The sequence below is a fragment of the Gopherus flavomarginatus genome, chromosome 3 (assembly GCF_025201925.1).
Source record: "Gopherus flavomarginatus isolate rGopFla2 chromosome 3, rGopFla2.mat.asm, whole genome shotgun sequence".
NCBI classification, from domain to species: domain Eukaryota; kingdom Metazoa; phylum Chordata; order Testudines; family Testudinidae; genus Gopherus; species Gopherus flavomarginatus.
The window spans coordinates 279,640,942-279,663,163 of record NC_066619.1 but is presented as its reverse complement, the minus strand read 5'-3'; the positions used below and the strand labels follow the sequence as shown (position 1 = coordinate 279,663,163).

Sequence of the window (22,222 nt, the reverse complement as noted above, 5' to 3'; positions counted from 1 at the left end):
CATTACTACATTGCACACTAAGTAGTATTGTAGGAGCCCCGTCACAAGTTCCAGGCTGACTGGTCCTCCCTGACAATCACTACCCAATAAGTGCTAATGCATACTTCAGTTTTACAGGTTGGTGTAATGAGAATACCCAAGTAATCATTACATCAAGGTCACATCACAGACCTCGCTGAGTAGGAGGCAGAATCATCACAACATGGAGATGATGATGGGCAGACATGAAGCTATTCTGAGAGAACAGAATTTCTTGAGCCTTCTCCATGAGTGCAATCACAAAATGCACAGCATTAACAAATGAACCTCATAATAGCCTTGTGAGTAGGGAAATATTACTAACCCGTTTAGCAGATGTGGAAACTGAGTATCAGAAGTTCAGGACATTTAAAAACAAACAAATGAGGTTTTGTTTAAGTGCCTAGATCTAGGTAGCCAAATCCATATTTAGGCCCATTAAGAGAAGTGGCATTGAGGGTACTCAGGAACTTTGTAGAGCCAGGACCTTTAACTCCTTGCACTGCCTTGATGTTAGGGCTATTAATTAGCCAGCTTTTACTCCATTTAACACGACACACATTAAAGGAATTAAAAGCTGGTTCACTGATATGTCTCAAAATGTAATTGTAAATGAGGAATCATCATTGAACAGATTTGTTTCTAGTGGAGTCCCATAGTAACTGGTTCTTGTACTATTTAACATTTTCATTAATGATGTGGAAGAAAACAAAATCACTGATAAAATTTGTAGATTACACAAGAACTGGGGGAGTGGTAAATAATGAAGAGGGCAGGACACTGATACAGAGCTATCTGGATCACTTGGTAAGCTGGATGCAAGCAAACAATATGGGTTTTAATATGGCTGAATGTAAATATATGCATCTAGGAACCAAGAATGTGGGCCACACTTTCAGGATTGGACGACTGTATCCTGGGAAGCAGTGACTCTGAAAAAGATTTGGGAGTCGTGGTGGATAATCAGTTGAACATGAGCTCCCAGTGCAATGCTGTGGTCAAAAGGGCTAATGCAATCCCTGTAGGCATAAATAGGGGACTATCAAGCAAGAGTAAAGAGGTTATTTTACCCTAGCATTTGGCACAGATGCAACCTGCTGTGCCAAGTTTGGTGCCCACAATTCAACAAGGATGTTGATTCACGGGAGAGAGTTCAGAAAAAAGACACAAGGATGATTAAAGGATCAAAAAAATCTGCCTTATAGTAACACTAACAGACTCAAGGAGTTCAATCTATTTAGCTTACCAAAGAGAAGGTTCAGGAGCAACTTAATTACAGCATGGAAGTACAGTAAAAGCTGTTTTATCTAGCATGTTGGGGGGAATGGGAGGTGCTGGTAAGTGAAAAAAGCCAGTTAACTATGAGGGAGGGAGTTTGGGTGCTGGAGGGGGATTGGAGCCCAATTACTATGCTGTAGTACCAAAGATCTTCCCTCTAAGGAGTGCCATATAACTGAGCAACCAATGAAGTTTAAGCATCACGATAGCTATCATGCCTCACCTTTAAAATAAAACTGTTAGAGGATACCATGCACATTTGACATCTTTCAAATCCCATTACAGAAGCTAAACTCCAATTAGAAGGCACTCTCTTTCATATAAAGGATGCTTAATTATGGCTCTTGACTACACTGAAATCTATGCTAAACACCGTTATGATAACAGGAAGAAAACAGTTTGCCCCCTAGAACAGCTTTGTTAAGTAAGCACAGTGCACACAAGGAATAATAATTTACCTGATATAGTACAGCAACCACTTGATAATTTCCTCCCTGTTGCCACAGCAACACGTCTGGTACACCAAAGATTGCTAATTACAAATCTGGGAAATCAGAGATTGCTAATTAAGATACACATTCCAGTTCTCTCAAGGCTCCACATGAACTGCATTATAATTGTAAGCACAAGAAATGGCATGTCAGAAAGCAACATTTGTGTGTCATTATTACAGACTAAATTCAGGTCACTCCCAAGGGAAACCATCTTTTGTGAAGATGGTTTTTCAGTGGTGGTTGACCTGGACCATGGGTCAGCAACCCCTGGCACGCGGCTCGCCAGGGTTCGCACCCTGGCAGGCCGGGCCAGTGTTTACACCTATCACGTCCACAGGTTTGGCTGATCGCGGCTCTCACTGGCCACAGTTCGACGCTTCAGGCCAATGGGGGCAGCGGGAAGCGGCACGGGTTGAGGGATGTGCTGGCTGCAGCTTCCCACCACCCCCATTGGCCTAGAGTGGCGAACCACGGCCAGTGGAAGCTGCGATCAGCCAAACCTGTGGACGCGGCAGGCAAACAAACTGGCCCAGCCTGCCACGGTGCTTACCCTGGCGAGCCACGTGCTAGAGGTTGCCGACCCCTGACCTGGACCACTAGAGCTCTCATACATTTTAATATCTTTATTTCTTCTTCTATTTAAAAGAAAGTCAACATTTTTGGAGAAGCACTGTTTTTCTCCTTTAGAAGATTTCAATATAAGCAATAGCTAAGGACAGCATATGAAAGGGTGGTCTAGTGGAAAGGCACAGGACTAGTGAGACCTGGGCTCAACTCCCAGCTCATTCAAGACTTCCTGTGTGATCTTGGGCAAGTCACTTCATCTACCCATGCCTCAGTTGCCCAGCTGTAAAATGGGATACCACTTTGCAGAGGAGGTTGTGAGCAAAAAATTCATTAATGATTGTGAGGGCTCATATACTATAGCTATGAGGGCCATATACGTAACTTGAAAGATACAAGTTCAGGTTTGTTACTTAGCTACGTATTAGTCACTTGCAACTTCCCAGGGATATAACAGCTCCAAAATCACAGGGACCTGCCATTTGAGCTAAAGGTGTTTGAGGGAGGCCAGGGCCTGAAAGCTTTTCCCTTGCCTAATATTTTCTTATTTACCTGCAAAGTAGTGTGGGCTATAGTTTGTATGGAAGACTTCATACAGAAGAAAGTTGGTTGAGACAGTGATACTGCCAGGCACGAACATTTCACGTGCATGCTAGGAGTTCATTACTGGAATCTGGCAAATACTGCCACAAATTAGTTAACTCACACAGCTATGGGGATAGAGTTCCCATTTACAATGCCTTATTTTTCCAGATCTCACTGGACTGCAAATATGATTAAAGCTGTCTGACATTTCCCCAGCATTGACTAAGTAACAGGAGAAGACAAAACCCACAAGAAACACCTGGAGGGGCAGGGAGGGAGGGAGAGGGCTGATTGCCACCGCAAAGGCATTACAGAAAAGGTAAACAAACCTTAAAATTTTGTTAGCAGCTAATGAAATTCTGTTGTTGAGAAATGACAGACCAGGTACTTCTCTCACCCCTTGTAAGCCGAGTTATATTCACTAGGGCCAAATTCTCCACTCACTCTCTATTTACACTAGTGTCAATGAGTACAGAGTAAGAGACCCACCGTTCCAAACTAATCTAGAAGTCTGGCAATGAAAGAAGTCGCTCAAGTTTAATATTCAAAGTGAAAGGCAAACATGTAAAAGAGATGCATAGAGATCACAGAGGGCGCTGAGTGTGTGCATATACCCACCCACCCACAGTATATATGGATCACTTCATCCATCCCTGAAACGCAGCTTTCTCTGAAGTGGATAGTGGCAACCATTTAACAGTATACAGTAACATTACCCCAAAATCTAGATTGTAGCATTTATACCACTGCTCTACATGGGGTGGGTGGACATGCGCTGCTCCATGAGAAGTGCTACCAAAATGGTGCTTTAGGAAAGTATGATCTCTCCCAGGGCTGCACCATATACATTGGATGGGGTGTGTGAGCCATCTACCTCAAGCTTGATAACAGAACTGGTTGCTCCCCGGTGGGCTGGTGTGGAGGAAGAGGGTTATGGCCCCATGTCCCTCCTCCATTTCAGTAAGTTACTCCATAGGGAGAGCAGAAACTAAGTAGTCCCAGTATCCCCCAGAGCACGGGGACCACAATGTGGGAAGCCCTCACAAGAAGCGGCAAAGAGTTCTTGTGTGCCATGCCCCCTACCTCATGTGTTAGCATGAGGGCCACTCAGATGTTGATCCCAAGTGTTTAGGACAAAAAGTGTGGGAGAATACTGTATCCAGCTGAAACTACAGGAGGAGTTTTAGGTAAGTGTAATGTAACTAAATAAACTGGGACACACAGATGGAGCAGCACATGAGAGCAATCTGCAGAGATCCCAGAACAGGAGTCTGATGTCCTTGTGCTGATTTTCCTCCACCGAGAGAACATTAAATAGGACATCATTAAGCCTTTCTGTCTGAAAACTTTGCACCATTTTAGCTTATACTGGAAAAGTTGATTTGAAGCAGGTATCGTGAAGCAGGCGTAAACTGGGAAGCCAGATTGTGTAACATAGCCATGTGATACACCACTTAAAAAAAATATTGAAAGTGAGACAATCAGAAGAATTTCTAGGACAATGATCTTTGCTTCCTAGCCCCCATTACCTGACATGGCTCAGGATGACAAAAGATTAACAATACCTTGTCCCATGACAAGCTCAACACTCATGGACTCCAGTGGCTACTGTTAGACTACATTTCATATCAATTAGTTTTCAGGAGACCCTGCCCCAAGGCTGCCCAAATTTTCGCCATCTGAGAGGCATGCTGGTAACATACTAGAAGTCAAAGGGATGCAGCTAGTTTGCATAGACATGGAACAGATCACTGGTGCCCTCACCTAGGACATAAAGATACAGCCCACCAGAGATTGCACATGGAGTTTGGATCAAGCTAGTGTGTATTACATGCTGAGATGCAGTCATCACAGGCACTACTGGCTACAGTGACTCCAGATCACAATCATCACCCTATCTTTAAAAAATGCCCTCGTCCCTGAATATTAGACTAACAGAATAAAGTAAAGCGGGGAAAACTATATACAGTTGCTACTGGCTGTATAACTATGCTCTCACCGCTGGACAAATAGAGAGGACTTTAGACATGGACCAAACGTTAAAGATCGGAACTGTTCTATGGCCACGTCCAGACTAGGTATTAAAATCGATTTTAGATACGCAACTTCAGCTACGGGAATAACGTAGCTGAAGTCGAATTTCTAAAATCGAGGTACTCACCCATCTGGACGGCGCGGCATCGATGTCCGCGGCTCTCCGTGTCGATTCCGGAACTCCGTTCGGGTTGATGGAGTTCCGGAATCGATGTAAGTGCGCTCGGGGATCGATACATCGCGTCCAGACTAGACGCGATATATCGATCCCCGAGCAATCGATTTTAACCCGCCGATGCCGCGGGTTAGTCTGGACGTGCGCTATGCCAGTGGTAGAGAATATCATCTATCAAAGGACTCTGCAGGGCAGAACCATCCCATCCACTCCCCCAGCTTGCTATCAGCAAACAAAAAGACCGTGTGTTTTTGTCCTGCTCTTAATTTCTAAAGCCCAGTCTCTCTGCCTGGATATGTGCAATAGAGTCAGCTTTTGCAACATGCATCTGTTTTTCCTCAAAGGACAAAAGAGACTCAAACCTCCCCACCTTTTCTTTTTTCATGACTGGAACAACTGATTACAGTATGAGGGCTCTTTTAAAGATGGGTCTAGACAATGCTTCCCACTTACTGTGAAGGAAAAAAAACACGTCATATGGGGTAAAAACTGCCAGCCTCACTTTAACACAACAGGCATCTTTTAGAGATCTAAAGCCACGTGGAAATCCATTAAACCAACAGTATCTATTCAATTACCTGCTGACAATTAACCAATGGTGCTGTTATTGATTACTAATGAGTAATCCAATTAGCACTCAACCACTGACTGTAGTGGCACATCGGATTAATGACAATTAGGCTAATTAGTTTATATTAAAGTAACAGCTCTTTTCTCTGCAGTCTAGCTACTTCACATCAACTGTGGTGGGTTAAAGCAAAAATGGTGCAATGCTTTCCATATAGGAGGGTCATGTATGTGCTATCTTGAGGTACTCTGGTGAAGGAGCAGCAACAGTGAGACATCAGACCGTAAAATCTTTGGGCAAGGAATGTGTTTTCCTATGTGTTTGCACAGCAGCCAGCCCTGGGATTCCCAAACATTTTCCTAGCATGGACCATATCTTAACTGAGAGATTGTCATGTGGACAAACTCCTCTCCCGCTCATGACTGCACAGACCATCTCCCCTTCCATTCACAACAACATACCATTCCCGCAGTAATAACGTACACAGAAAAGTAAAACTGCGGAAGTATTTAACATATTGTTTGCTGTCTCAGTGCAATTAAGCAGTTGGGAACAAGGCCAAGAGCCAGCATCATGTAATCAGACAGCACACTGACCATAGTTTAAGAACCAGGTGGCCCAACAAAATGGGGCTCCAACCGTAAATTAATTCTTTACGGGGCTGCCACAATACAAACAGTAAGTAAATAATAATCCTACTGAAAACAGTGGGCTTCGGCTGTAACTATAGAAGGAGGTAAAAGTTTTAACTTTTTACTAGCCTTAGTATGAGGAATTCGTATGAGACTTTGGTGTGATCACATTTGGAGTGTCTGGGAAATCTGTTAATAAAAAGCTATGGACACACTACAGAAAGTTTAGAGAAGAGCCACAGAAATGACTGAGGAAGGAAGACTGAGTTATGAGGAAAATCTGAAGGTTTGTCCACATATGGAATTACTGCTGTAAAGCTATTTGTGAATAAATCCATGAGTAGATATTCTTATGGAATAAGAGTGCCCCTTTCTGGTTTAGCTTAATCTAAAAATTGGATTAAGTTAATGCAGAATAGCCACTTTTATTCTGGAATAAGAGTGTTCACTCATGGGAGTTATTTAAGAATAACTATTCCTCTTTAATATCCACATCGTGCCATATTCCAGAACTTTTGTATGTAGACAAGCCCCGAATGAGTTAATACGTAGCGTTTGGCTAAGAAATCAGCAGTGAGGATATTGGGATACAGCAGTGGTCCCCAACCTTTTTGGCTGGTGGGTGCCAGCCGAAGGACCACTGCGGAGGTGGAGCACCCGCCGAAATGCCGCCGAATTTCGGCGGCAACGCCTCTCGATGACACCACTTGCCGTTGACAAGTGATGTCATCGACAGGCGTCCTCGCCGAAATTCGAGAGCGACGCCTCTCAATGACACCACTTGACGGCAAGCGGCGTCAACGAGAGGTGTCCCCGCTGAAATGCCACTGAAATTCAGCGGCATTTCGGCGGGTGCTCTCCTGGAGGCCAGGATGCAGGCGCATTAAGACGGCGCCTGTGGGCACCGCGTTGGGGACCACTGGGATACAGCTACAGGATATGAATATATGAAGGGTGAAACACGCCAGAGGCTGTGGAATTAGTTAGGATGGAAAAAGGGACAGAGGTAGAATCAGGGGCGGCTTCAGGCACCAGCATGCCAAGCGCGTCCTTGGGGCAGCAAGCTGTGGAGGGCACTCTGCTGGTCCCCGCGAGGGCAGCAGCCTGACTGCCTTCGGCGGCATGCCTGCCGAGGGTCCACTGGTCCCGCAGCTTTGGCGGATCTCCCGCGGGCTGCCGTCGAATTTGCGGGACCGGGGACCTCCCGCAGGCAAGCCGCCGAAGGCTGCCTGTCTGCCGTGCTTGGGGCAGCAAAATGCCCAGAGCCGCCCTTGGGTAGAATTAACAGGATGAGATTAAAAAGAAGAATATGACAAAGCTTCCTGACAACCAAATGTATTAGACTGTGGAACAGTCTCCCAAGTGACATGGAGCAAACCCCTTTGAGCTGGGATGCTGAAGACAAGACACTACAAAACGTTCACTAAGGAACACTGATGTCCTTGTGCTGATTTTCCTCCACCGAGAGAACATTAAATAGGACATCATTAAGCCTTTCTGTCTGAAAACTTTGCACCATTTTAGCTTATACAGCTTATACAACCATGCAGGGAGTAAAGCTGGAGGTTCTAGCAGGAATTTACCTCTCCCTGATCTCTGTGATTACTCCTATTGTCTGCATATTGTCAACTGATTACGAATTCATTTGCTTTCTTCTTTCTCAAGTCAGGTGACATGACTCATGATGACAGCAAATGGAATCTGTGTGAGCAGCAGACCAAGGTATGCTGCATTGCTCTGCCAAGCAATCTGGGCCATTTCATTCTGCCTCCGGCCCCATTATAAAGGTGAACTCTGAGAAAACTCAAGATAGGTTCAGAAAGATACAGAAGTTAGGGATGGAAACACTCTGCAAGGTTGCCCAGCCCAGCACTCCTCATCAAGGCAAGATATACACCACAGAAAGAAGACCGAGCCAGGGCTTTGGAGCGGAGCCTGGAGCTGGAGCAGCTCCGGAGCAGTGGAGATGCAGGTTTTTGCCTGGAGCTGGAGCGGAACCGGAGCACAGCTCCAAAGCCCTGGACAGAGCAGACTAGACTCCTCAATTTTCCTTCTATGGCTCATCTCCCACTTAACTAGTTTCCCCATTAATCGCCTCTCGCCTGCTCAAGAGACAGCTACACTACAGCACAAGACCTGCAACCTCATTCAAGCCCACAGCAATGGTTTGGAGTGACCAGTAGAAGAGACAATGGGACAAGCAATGCTTTTTCCTCACACCTACCGTCGCAGGCTAAGACCAGAACCTCTTACCCTCCCAGCATTACAACTTGGGAAAAGCCTATTCACACATACAAATCATCTTTCTCATGCAGCTCATCTTTCTGCCAGTGTAGGACTGTTACCCTGAACTAAGACTAGGAAATAATCCTATTCTCTGGCAGCCTGAGACAGCCAAATGTGAAATTTAAGTATTTAGGGTCAAATTGTCCTTTTTCAAGCATTTGCATGAAGTGGAGGGGCAAAATTAGAATGAAAACTACAGTGAATTTTTACACAGAGTTACTGATGTAAGCTCCCCTTTGACATGATATATGGAATCACTGTCCTGTAGGAAACATTTATTAGAGAAAATAGCTTCACTGTAGATACAAGCAGGCAGGCTTTCATACTGATCCAGGTCTCATTTCAACACCCAATCTGAGCAAGGTGGAAAGGTAAATGTTCAGCATGACAGATATTCCAACCACATGGGGTATTTTGAGGGACTTTATTGTATGAAACTTATGAGTGTTCTGTGTCTTGTGTGTTCGGGATTGTATTCTACTCCACTGGGGACGGTTATCACAGTACCATCAGGGATTAAAAACCGTAGGGGTGATTACTGCAGTCCCTGGCATTGTACACGGCCCCAGAGAAGAACTACCCCATTTTGATTCAGCAAACTGATGTGACCTTTTGTCCAATGGAAGACCCAATCCTGCCAAAGGCTGGAAAGATGGGGATTTGTCAGGGTCTCCATAGGACTGACTGGTAACTGTTATTGTTTTAGGTTTTCTCTGAATGCTTTTGTCCTTAATGTATTCTGCTTTGGAAGAGTTATTTGGCTGTTGTGAAATAGTGTCAATGACCTTTGAGAGAAAGCAAAGAGCAGGGCGGGACATATGTCAAACCTGCTTGGGGAGAATCACAATGAGAACAAGGGCACTGCAGATTAAAATCCTGGGTCAGGAGGGAGCGGGATGCACATCCCTGCCCAGAAAGAGGTGACTTCTAGAGCCCTGAGAGGGCATTCCTGGAGAAGACCACAGGGAAAGGGCAAAGATGCAGTTACCTTAAAACTGTGACAATCAACTCAGAGGGTGAAAAGCAAGTTACATTTTTAAGTTTTTTTTTTCAGTTAACCTATATAAGATGCAACAAAATTCCTGGATTTTTGTGCCAGATTCTGAATTCATTTACCCTTATACAAAAGTCTGGAATAACCGCACTGACTTCACAAAGTACCTGCAGTGCCACTGACTAAGTATCAGAGGGGTAGCCATGTTAGTCTGGGTCTGCAAAGAGTTCTGTGGCACCTTATAGACTAACAATACGTTTGTTAGTCTATAAGGTGCCAAATAACTCTTTGCTGGTTTTACTAACTTAAAAAAAAAAAAAAAAACATAAGTACACACAAATTCTGAAAAAAAAACAGCTGCTTATTTAAATGCCTAAAATATTAATTCGGATGACTGTCATACCCTGTTTCCACCTACTGCTGAGTTTAACTATGATGTTTTCAACTGGGACTTCTACATCTGCCTTTCAGCTCTTCAAGGCATAGTAACAAATAGTGATTCCCACAACAGAATAAAGATATGAAGGGACTCAAAACAGAAAACTGTTGCTAAGGTTTACCACCAGTAATTTTTGGCACAGCTCAACCGATGAGTATTTCAATTTCGCCACATGTTAAAAATGTGATACAACTGGGATTCAAAAGGGAAACAAATGCCCGTCATTCTATCCTGCAGTATTTCTTCCACAAGGATGTCATTTAAAACTGTAACAGTCTAACAGGCTTTAAATTGAAGTGAACTTTTGGAGCAGGCTTTCATTTTCAGTAGGTGTCACATTATTTAACCCCACACTGCATTGCTTCCATCTCTAGTGTCAGGCAAACCAAACTTGGGACTCGCATCATATGTTAGCAAGCTTGGGAAGACGACCAAGATCAAAATCTGTGGGGTTAAAAGTTCAGAAGACTTCAGGGTACAGAGCAGCAAAGGGTGTGTGTTTGTTTTTATTACAGAAACTAGGAAAGAGGAGAAAAGCAGCCCATGTGAGCTGGTAAGAGAGCTGTGCAATACTCACAAGGGTAAATTCAGGAAGTATCAGATGCATCTAGGGTGACCAGATGTCCCGATTTTATAGGGACAGTCCCGATTTTTGGGTCTCTCTCTTATATAGGCTCCTATTACCCCCCACCCCCTGTCCTGATTTTTCACATTTTCTGCCTGGTCACCCTAGGTGCATCCTTTGTTCAGCACCTCTATTACTTACATAGCTCCCTTAACCCTTGTATTCATTGAGATATCTATGGAATTGTTTCACGGCTGCACTAGCACAAGTGAAGCTCTACCAATCCTAACAACACAGAGTACTAGGACAGACCATCATATTATCTAGACATGTTGCAAATTGGGTTCACTGACACTGATTAATAACACAAAGACTGCACTAGTGTTCCCGGCATTGTCAGTTATGGTAGAGCTGTACTGAAGTTATCACAACTGTGGAAGAATTTGTGAACGTCATAAGCCACAGTCTTCACTGGCATAAATGGCCAAAGCACCAATGAATTCAATGGAGCTGTACTCATTTACACCTGCAGAGAAGCTGGTCCCCCGAATGCATATACACCCAAAGTGTGCTAGGTACTTCAGTTTCAGACCCATAATCTCAAAGCAATCCCCAACCCAAACCATGGCAGTTTGCCTTTCAAACTGAAACCAAGAAAAACCACAGAATCCTATGTGGTTTCTGCATTCTGGGTTTGTACCAAACCAGTAGCAAAGGAAGTTGCACTTGCCCTGCTTTTGGGTTTCAAAATGGAAATCCCAACCTTCTCTTCAACTCTGACAGAATAGAACTGAATTTGGCCTTATTTTCCTCCATATTTTGAGAACCTCAAAGCTTTCTGCAACAAGGACCTTTATACTGTTGTGGCAGTAATGCTGTAGGCCAATGTGTAGCCACAGTGCCTTCAGCAGTAGCTCACAGGTATCTGAAACTACTTGGCTGAGAGAGGGAACACTGGGTAAGACAGTGTGGGGAGTAACATCCTACCCTTGTCAAACAGGGCTCTTGGACCTTTCACTTTGTCCTGGAGAGTTCAAGTGAATAGATTCCATTGGTGTGGAAGTCCCACCTGGATACCACATTGCATGTCAGCAATAGGGGGAGCCAAAATTCTGGTGTGGAACTCACGAAAAATGGACAGGACTTGTAGCAATCCCCCAAATAAACCAGTGTGGATAAAAATTAGGTTTGTTTTTTAAATGAGTTTATTTAAATTGGATTTTTTTTTTATCATTTAAAAGTAACAAACTGTTCCATTTTCAGGAGACTTAGATGAGTAAGAATGTAAACTCGTCACTTTCACCTAGGCATATTTGAAAATTTTCCCAAGTTGACCTGAAATAATCACATTAATTCACTGACTACAGTTAATCCCTCTATTCCTTTAATAAATCATTTAGTTTTAAATGTAAAATATGTTTTAATAAGAGATATTTATGTATCCAAAACATGTAAGGTTATTTTAATAAAATTAATTATATATGCTATTTTGTATGTTTAATTAAAGCCAAGTCATCATCCTCATGAAGCTTGACACTAAATCATGAGCAAAAAAGTAAATCTAGTAAATAAGCGATATGATTCACCATTTTCTAAAATACTAAAAATGTACAATAAGAAATTGAAAATACTGAACTATAATTGCTTAAATAAAATGTATATAGTTATGGTGTACCTTCCTAATAGCAAAGATATATATCAAATTATAAAGGTTCTGTTTACTTGTCAACCAACATGTTTTAATGGTCATATCAACCACTGAGAACACACCTCTCTTTAGAATATAACTGACACAATGTAGAACTGATAAATGAAATTGTCACTTTATTAATGAAACTTCTGTTCACCATTCACTACACTTGCCTATACTGTAACTTCTGTTCCATATTGTAATTCAAACCCCATTTTAAAACACTCACTCCATTTTGTAAAAGCTTCCTCCAACCTTCATTTTTGCAAACCCTGCTGTAATCTTATTAGTTTAGTTAGATGTGTGAATGAGGTATGTATGAATGATGGAATCAACCTCCAGCCCCAGCCTGTCCTGATGAGATAAAGTTCAAATACCAGTGGCTGAAGACCTAAACAACAGCCCTAAACAAAGTAAGAAGCATCCACCCTAGAAAGAAAAGGACAACAGAACAACAGAAGGAAGATCAAAGCCAGGTCCAAGGCTGAAAGTCACGCCTGCAATTGATGGGTGATCAGTCTAAACCCAGAGGCTGCGTGACACAGCAAGACCTATAGACTTTGAATCCAAAACTAAAAGCCTATAAAAAAGAAGGGTGAGATGAGAGACTCTGGGTAACATTCTGCTGCCAACATGGAAGAACATCGGTGCCTGCCCAACAGAGATCCAGCTCAGCCTCGTGCCCAGCTTTCCTGGCCAGTTAGCTGCCACAAGCTACGAACCCAAGCTGCAAAATCAAGCCATGAACTTAAGCTATCTTCAGGACTGGTAACTATGCAGCAGCTGCAGAACATCTGATGAGTGAGTGAGTGAGTGAGTGAGTGAGTGAGTGAGTGAGTGAGTGTGTGTGTGTGTGTAGGTATTAGGTATTATAATGTGTGTGTGTGTGTGTGTGTGTGTGTGTGTATAGGTAATAGGTATAATGTGTGTGTATAAGAATTAAGATATTAGTTATTAGTCATAAATTGTTATAATAATAAATGTGGCATCTTTGCCTTGTCCCCTTTAATAAGATCCTGCTGGTTTTTACTGGTCTAATATAATTGGTACAACAATACAAATGGAAATGTCGATTAAGATCAACAATTGAAATCTGTCTGTTTGATTGACAGAGTTAAATCATATTGACCCTGAAATAATCTAACAGGCAGATTCCCTGTTTACAGCAGTCCTTAAATGCTGTATCCTTACAGACGCCAGGGGCTCAAGCACAATATATGTATACACAAGATAACCAGGTCCAAGCTCAGCGTATTTGGCAGGTATTCAGTTTCACTCAAGACACCCAAGAGTCTTTTCATCATGACAGCCAGGTAATGCATTCAGATATCCATCTAGCGAGACTTTTGTTGGAAATTATAGATCCTTTCAATTTGTCCGCAATAGACACACACAACCTGTGAGATTTTCTAAATAGCTTAGTCCTGTCCTGCTACCAGGGAAAAGCTCTTCTGACATCAAGGGCGTGCAACACTGCATCATCCACACTCAGGTGTGCTTTAGGGAAGAAAGTTGGGAGATGAAGAGGCTGGTTAACGTGGAACTTAGAGGAGACCTTTGGTGAAAGTTTGGGCTGTGGTCATACGGTGAAAAACAACATGAAAGGGGGATATGCCATCAGACCTCCTATTTCCCAACTCTTTGAGCAGCTGTAACGGGATTAATATTGGAAATAGTTGTTCCACTGAAAACCTCCATTTCCACTATCTCCCTCTCTGGGAATATAGTACAAAGAAGATTCTTCAGTGTAACTATTAAATATGAGCCTCCCCTAACTAGACATTAAATGGTACAGGAGATTAGAGACAAGAAAGCAACAAGGGGAGCCTTTTGTAGTAGCTTGTTGCAGTACAGACACAAGACAGCTGATGTTGCTAAAGCCCAACACTGTATGTGAGTGCATAGTGGCCAAGTCTAATGACTAATCTCACTTTGGGTATGTCTACATCTACAATTTTGCAGCGCTGGTTGTTACAGCTGTATTAGTACAGCTGTATAAGGCCAGCGCTGTGGCCACACTTACAGCAACCAGGCTGCAAGTGGTGTTAGATGTGGCCACACTGCAGTGCTGTTGGGCGGCTTGCAGGGGGGTTCGGGGAACGCGAGAGCAAACCGCGGGGAAGGAGACCTGCTTGCGGGGGGGTTCGGGGAACGCGAGAGCACACCGCGGGGAAGGAGACCTGCTTGCGGGGGGTTCGGGGAACGCGAGAGCAAACCGCGGGGAAGGAGACCTGCTTGATTACCAGAGAGGCTTCCTCAGGTATGCTGGAATACCTGCTTATTCCACGGAGGTCAAGAAAAACGCTGGTGAGTGTCTATACCTGATGACCAGCGCTGGATCACCAGCGCTGGATCCTCTACACCCGAGGTTCGACCGGGTGTACGGCCAGCGCTGCAAACAGGGAGTTGCAGCGCTGGTAATGCCCTGCAGATGTGTACACCTCCTAAGTTGCAGCGCTGTAACCCCCTCACCAGCGCTGCAACTTTGTGGTGTAGACAAGGCCTTTGACTAGCTGAAATCCTGTCTGCTCTAGGTCAGGGGATAAATCCTCCCCTGATTTACCTCCAACCCCATGCAACTGCTCCACACAGTCAGGGGTGTGAATCCTGGCTCCCCTAACCCTTGTATGAACGGTAGGATATTGCTTTACATGCTCTGGAGGATAAGCCCAGCACCAGCTGTTCCATTTATAAATTAATTGGTATTGCATTAACTAATCTCCCAGAGTAGTAATTCTCAAGCTGGGCTCCACAGGCAACTGGTGGGCTCCTGAGTGTTGCAGGTGTGTCTCAAAGCAGCTTCTGTCACAATGGGGAAACAAGCCATGCTGTTTCCTGTTAGATGAAGCTCAGTCCAGAACCTTTGTAGTGTCTCCAGAGGCCTTGTTTTTAAAAACCAGCTAAATTAAACTCAAAAACACACTTCACACCTGCGCAGCTGCTTTAAAATCTCTGTGTGGGGCATCTTCTGTGAAATTGCAACCACAACCAAAAGGGGTGGTGCTGAGCAAACGTAGTACCAAACACTAAGTGACCTGGAGAGATCATAGTGAAGATAAACAGAGTCCTACACACAGAAGGTGGCAATATTCAACACATACAAAATGAGAGGGATGTAATCAAGCAGTTGTATTCACCAGACTAACATTGATTTAATCATGTCTTCTTAACAGTGTGCTCATGTTATTTTTTCCTGCAACAGACAAATCTTACCGAAGTAAGGGCCTCAGGTAAAATTTTCAAAAGCACCTAAGTTTAGTTTAATTCATTTTCAAATATGAAAGACACTAAATCCCACTAACTTTCAGTAAGACTTAGGCTTCTAAGTGCCCAAGTAATCTTTTGAAAATGGGACTTCGGCTCTAAAATAATTTTTGAAATGTTACCCCTAATCTTAATTTCTATGGATTTCAATAGGAGAAGGCCCCAGCTCTAAAGTCCAGAAGACTGGTTGTGGCACTGGGGCTGCTGTTTTCCCTCCAAGTCTAAAGCACTGTCCCGCAGCAGCTTCAGAAAGTGTTTATGATTCATGACTGTTAATATTCTCGCTACAAGTGTAAGCAAAATAAATGTACAAGACAGTGTTGACTATTTCATTTTAAAAAAATCTTCCAAGAAACACCAGTTGGAAACATTCATCACTTCTTTATTATGGGCCGTGACCCAAGGTTTAACTCATCTCATTGAGCTATCAGTACGGAGCATTTGACAAGATATTTACTCCAGGACCCAGGTCCTCTAGCCTAATGAGTTCGGGGGGGAGGGGCGGGAATGGGTAAAGGCAAACTAAAGCTGCACAGGGGCCAAGAGAAATATTTGGCATGAATACTAAACACTTGGAGTTGTCCTCCAGTTGCATCTTCACTGTACAGTTAGTTTGAGTTACCTACACTCAAGTTAGCCTTGTTTTAGTGAGAGTAGTAACACTGCAAAACAAACACTGAAACCACACAGTGACTGGATGAGTAGCACTGAGCATTTGGTTTGGAAGAACAGAATAACTGCATCCCTCTACATTACTAGCTTAGGCAACAGCAACTAAGCTTCAGCTGATGACTCCCAACAGGCCAGCCTGCTCTAGCTTAAGCAACACTTAACTGGAGCTAGAGATTTGTGTATGCGCCTGAGAGTTAGGATAAAGGAAACACTTAAGTTACACCTCAAACTAACACTGCAATAATGACAAGCCCTTAGTCAAGGCAATAGTATTTTCCTAACTGAATTGATCACTGACCGAAAGGCGCCAGTATTGTCAGCTCCTGAGACAGAAGTTTGGTATGCACAGAGGAGTTTCAGTGCAGGCTTCTCCACACCCATCCTACAATGACTGCCCTTTAGGGATGAAAGGGTATTTCAGTCCTTGACCTCTGTTGAGACTGCCACCAGGAACCAGTTGCAAAGGTAGATTTTGAGATATCTATTAGGAACTGGACGGAGAAAGCCTTTCATTTGAGCCAGATTCCTTTCACATAACTACCAAAGGGCCATCAGATGGGAATGGCTCAATCACTACCAACTTGGGCTGGATTTGACCTAGTGACCTTGAAGCAAAGATTCAAATGATCCATCTCCACAGCCAGCCAGCTCTTCCCATTCTGTCAACTGGATTTAGATACACTCCAGAATAGTCTTTACACTCATCCTCCCTGTACTATTTAGACACGGAGACACGACCCTTAGGGTACGTCTACACTTCAGTCAAACATCTGCAACTGGCCCATGCCAGCTGACTCAGGCTTACAGACTTAAAGCTAATGGGCTGTTTAATTGCAGTGTAGATCTTCAGGCTTGGGCTGCAGCCCGAGCTCTGGGATCCTCCCACCTTGCAAGTTCCTAAAGCCTAGGCTCCAGCCTGACCCCAGACATCTAGAATGCAATTAAACAGCCTCTTAGCCCAAGCCCCACAAGCCTGAGTCAGGTGGCATGGGCCAGCTGTAGGTTTTTAATTGCAGTGTAGACATATCCTTAGTGCTAGCTTTGAAGACCTAAATGCTATACCTCAGTAGCCTTTTTGCATGTTTCCATTACCTTTTTCTTCTCCCCTGCACCGCATGCTCCCAAGATGTAATTTCTGGGGCTGATTAAAAAAACCAGTTTCGTACTTAGGAAGACCGTGCCCCCTGCTTTGTGCTCAATTCGAGACAGTCTATGGGATCCATACAGGCATGCACAAGCAGAGGGAGTCTAGGGAAGATTCTTTATTCTTCACAGAGCCCAAGGCAAGTCTGGCAGTCACAAGAGTCAAAACTCATGAAAGACTCTTTTATACCAGAGTGAATGTGAAATACAGAGGGAAAAAGACTGTGTCAGATGACGCTGTTTAAGATGCAGCTATTACCAAAAGGCTTTAAAACTCTTCATACCAAATTACCCTTTCAAAAGCTGCCAATTTGACTGCAGCAAAGTGATTTCACTTGCTTAAATGTTGCCAGGTTTCACTGTCCAGATTCTGAATAGTTGTGCTTTTAGCCATACAGGAGATTTAGCCCTGTTTTTTCAAAGCTGAACTTACAGAAAAAGAATAAATCATAAATCATATCAGAGGTCCTGGGAGGAACTTCACTTAACAGAGAGACCTTTAATTTCTTCTCAAGTTAACTTGCTCAATAGAAGTGAGGGAAAAACAGGTTCCATTAATCTGCATGCTTTTCCTGGACAGTTCTTTCCTATTAAAACAGACATGGGCTGAACTGAAACAGTATACTGCCTACCCCTTGTAGAGGTTTCAATCCTAAAATGGATCTGAGCTTTTCACCTTGGGTCCTGTCTCTAATTAGACAGAGAAACACCACACTTGCCACTCATTCACATTAGCCATCATATTTAAGAGTTAGCTGGTTAAAGCAGACCTTTCACCTTTAGATTAATCATGATTGTGTCAGCTGGCAAAGTCCATTACCATAAGAAAGCTTCTTGGTGGGTTATGTGGAGTAAGGCCTGGTCCACACTATGCAGTTAAATCGATTTTAACAGTGTTAAATCGATTTAACGCTGCATCCTTCCACACTACAATGCACTGTATATCTATTTAAAGGGCTCTTTAAATCCATTTCTGTACTCCTCCCCGACGAGAGGAGTAACGCTAAAATTGATATTAACATATCGATTTAGGGTTAGTGTGGCCGCAAATCGAAGTTATTGGCCTCCGGGCGGTATCCCACAGTGCACCACTGACGGCTCTGGACAGGAATCTGAATTCTAATGCACTGGCCAAGTATACAGGAAAAGCCCAGCAAACTTTTGAATTGCATTTCCTGTTTGGCCAGCGTGGAGCTCTCATCAGCACAGGTGACCACGCAGAGCTCATCAGCACAGGTAGCAATGCAGTCTCCTGAGAATAGAAAAAGAGCACCAGCATGGACAGCACGAGAGGTACTGGATCTTATCGCTATACGGGGAGAGGATTCAGTGCTAACAGAACTCCGTTCCAAAAGACAAAATGAGAAAATATTGGAAAAAATTTCCAAGGCTATGATGGGAAAAGGCCACACCAGGGACTCAGTGCAGTGCAGAGTGAAAGTGAGGGAGCTCAGACAAGCCTACCAGAAAACCAAAGCAGCAAACGGAAGATCAGGGTCAGGGTCAAAAACATGCCGCTTCTACGCGGAGCTGCATGCAATTTTAGGGGACTGCGCCACCATTACCCCCCCCGGTCCGTGGATTTCGAGGTGGGGGTTATAATCTCAACCATGGATGAGGATTCAGCGGAGGGGGAAGATGAGGAGGAGGAAGAGCTTGCAGAGAGTACATAGCACTCCATTCTCCCCAACAGCCAGCAGCTTTTTGTGACACAGACGGAATTACCCTCCCAGCCCTCCCAAGCCACTAGCCCAGACAGTGAAGCCATGGAAGCGACCTCTGGTGAGTGTACCTTTGTAAATACAAAACATGGTTTAAAAGCAAGCGTTTTTTAATGATTGATTTGTCATGAGGGCTTGGCATGCATTAGCAGGCAGTAAAGTTACTGGAAAAGTTTGTTAACATGTCTGGGGATGGAGCGGAAATCCTCCAGGGACATCTCCATGAAACGTTCCTGGTGGTACTCCAAAAGCCTTTCCAGAAGGTTTCTGGCCAAGGCAGCCTTGTTCTGTCCACCATGGTAGGACACTTTACCACGCCATGCATGTAGCAAGTAATCGGGTATCACTGCATGACAAAGCCTAGCTGCGTATGGTCCCGGTGATTGCAGACATTCAAGAAACATCCGTCCTTTATCTCGCTCTGTTATCCTGAGCAGAGTGATATCGTTCATGGTAACCTGGTTGAAATTAAGGAATTTAAGTAAGGGGACAGAGAGATGGGGGAGGGGAGGAAGGATGGCACTGAGCTTTTTAGCATTTGGCCAGCAGGAATCTTCCCAGCTACCAGCCACAAGGTGGGGGGGGGGGGGAGGAGAAAGGGGGGTGATTAGCAGTGATCTTCCATGATACTAGCCATGCGGTGGGGGGAGGGGTAAAGCAATTCTAGAGAATTGGATTTGGGAAGGGGAGGGATTGGCGTCTGCTGCTCCTTTTTAACAGGAAAGCAGCAGCAAAGGTAGAAGCTATGCCTTACCATGACAGCATACAAGCTGAATTGTGATGCCCGGACCTGCGTCTGTGTTGATCTGTAACACCAGAGCCGCAGGCACTCAATACTAAAAGAATCCAAATGCGACCTTGTAGTGAAATCACATGTGCTATGTAAGGTGAATAGTGTTGTTCACTGTGAAAGAGTATAACCATTGTTCTGTAAAATGTATCTTTTATAATCCTTCTCTCACTATTTTCCCCCACTCATGCAGCTGCACATTTTTCAAGCCTCCCTACTCCATCCCGAAAGCTAGCTCAGATAAGGCGGAGGAAGAAGAGGACAAGAGATGAAATGTTCTCAGAAATCATGGAAGTAACCCGCAATGAAAGAGCTCATCTGAGGGAGTGGAAGGACGTGGTAGCAAAGTACAGGAAAGAGGCCAGTGAACGTGAGGACAAGAGGGACAAATGTGAGGATAGGAGGGACGAACATGAGGATAGGAGAGACTCTCGAGATGAGAGGTGTAGGCAGGAAGATCAGCGGTGGCGGGACAACGCTGGAGCTGCTGCGTGATCAAACTGACATCCTCCGACGTCTGGTGGATCTTCAGGAGGAGCAGCGGGGTCACAGAGTGCCGCTGCAGCCCATGTTTAACCACCCTCAGTACTCACCATGTTCCATGTCTTCCTCACCAAGACGTGTAAGAACGCGTGGGGGAAGGCTTTGTGCACCAGCCCACTCCACCACCGTGGACAGTCCAACCAAAGGGCTGTCATTACATTGAAATGTGCTTAATGGCCTTTTCCTTCCCTCCTGTCCTCCTCCCAAACCACTCCTGGGATACCTTGTTATTTCTGCAAAGAATCCTGTGGCACCTTATAGACTAACAGACGTTTTGGAGCATGAGCTTTCGTGGGTGAATACCCACTTCCTCAGATGCATGTAATGGAAATATATATACCTGCCCCTGGATATTTCCATTACATGCATCTGAGGAAGTGGGTATTCACCCACGAAAGCTCATGCTCCAAAACGTCTGTTAGTCTATAAGGTGCCACAGGATTCTTTGCTGCTTTTACAGATCCAGACTAACACGGCTACCCTCTGATACTTGTTATTTCTCTTCCTCTTTTTATAATTACATGCTTTTTAAACGAAGGGGGAGGGTAGGTTGCTTACAGGGAATGACTTTTAATAAATAATACGTGCTTTTTAAACGATAGTGACTTTATTTCCATAAGCAAGCTGTAATCGAAGGGGGAGGGTGGGTTGCTTACAGGAGGAGTCAATAAAGGGGGGGAGGTTCATGAAGGGGAAACAAACACAGCAGTCACACCGTACCCTGGCCCGTGATGAAACTCGTTTTCAAGGCTTCTCTGATGCGCATCGCTTCCTGGTGAGCTCTTCTAATGGCCCTGGTGTCTGGCTGCGCGTAATCAGCGGCCAGGTGATTTGCCTCAGCCTCCCACCCCGCCATAAAGGTCTCCCCCTTACTTTCACAGAGATTGGGGAGCACACAGCAAGCAGCAATAACAAAGGGGACATTGGTTTGGCTGAGGTCTGAGCGAGTGAGTAACGTTTGCCAGCGAGCCTTTAAATGGCCAAATGCACATTCTACCACCATCCTGCACTTGCTCAGCCTGTAGTTGAACAGCTCCTGACCACTGTCCAGGCTGCCTGTGTATGGCTTCGTGAGCCATGGCATCAAGGGGTAGGCTGGGTCACCCAGGATAATGACAGGCATTTCAACATCCCCAACTGTTATTTTCTGGTCTGGGAAGTAAGCCCTTTCCTGCAGCCGTTTAAACAGCAGTGCTTCTGAAGACGCGAGCGTCATGAACCCTTCCTGGCCATCCCATGTGGATGTTGGTGAAACGTCCCTTGTGATCCACCAGTGCTTGCAGCACCATTGAAAAGTACCCTTTGCGGTTTATGTTCTGGGTGCCCTGGTGCTCCGGTGCCAAGATAGGGATATGGGTTCCATCTATCGCCCCCCCCAGAGTTAGGGAATCCCATTGCAGCAAAGCCATCCACTATGACCTGCACATTTCGCAGAGTCACAACCTTTCGTAGCAGCAGCTTAATGATTGCTTTGGCTACTTGCAGCACAGCAGCCCCCACAGTAGATTTGCCCACTCCAAATTGATTCCTGACTGACCGGTAGCTGTCTGGCGTTGCAAGCTTCCAGAGGACTATTGCCACTCGCTTCTCCACTGTGATGGCTGCTCTCATCTTGGTATTATGGCATTTCAGGGCAGGGGAAAGCAAGTCACAAAGTTCAAAGAAAGTGCTCTTACGCATGCGAAAGTTTTGCAGTCACTGCGAATCGTCCCACACCTGCAAAACTATGCGGTCCCACCAGTCTGTGCTTGTTTCTCGGGCCCAAAA

The 22,222-nt window shown here is 44.5% G+C and overlaps 2 protein-coding genes across 4 annotated transcripts in view; one reads left to right on the top strand and one right to left on the bottom strand.

Moving 5' to 3' along the window:
* PTPRA (protein tyrosine phosphatase receptor type A) overlaps nucleotides 1–22,222 on the bottom strand; it is a 256,654-nt gene that overhangs the window by 69,583 nt on the left and 164,849 nt on the right. The window contains exon 3 of one of the 3 annotated variants that reach the window (XM_050943359.1): nucleotides 1,755–1,840. The exons of 1 other annotated variant lie outside the window; for it this stretch is intronic. The gene's annotated coding sequence lies outside the window, so the exon portion shown is untranslated. Of the gene's footprint in view, nucleotides 1–1,088; nucleotides 1,154–1,754; nucleotides 1,841–22,222 lie in introns of those variants that run through there. One more of the 3 variants, XM_050943360.1, reaches the window with a different exon arrangement.
* The window catches only part of LOC127046389 (leucine zipper putative tumor suppressor 3-like), a 370,036-nt gene that overhangs the window by 344,761 nt on the left and 3,053 nt on the right, over nucleotides 1–22,222 (top strand). The window lies entirely within an intron of this gene.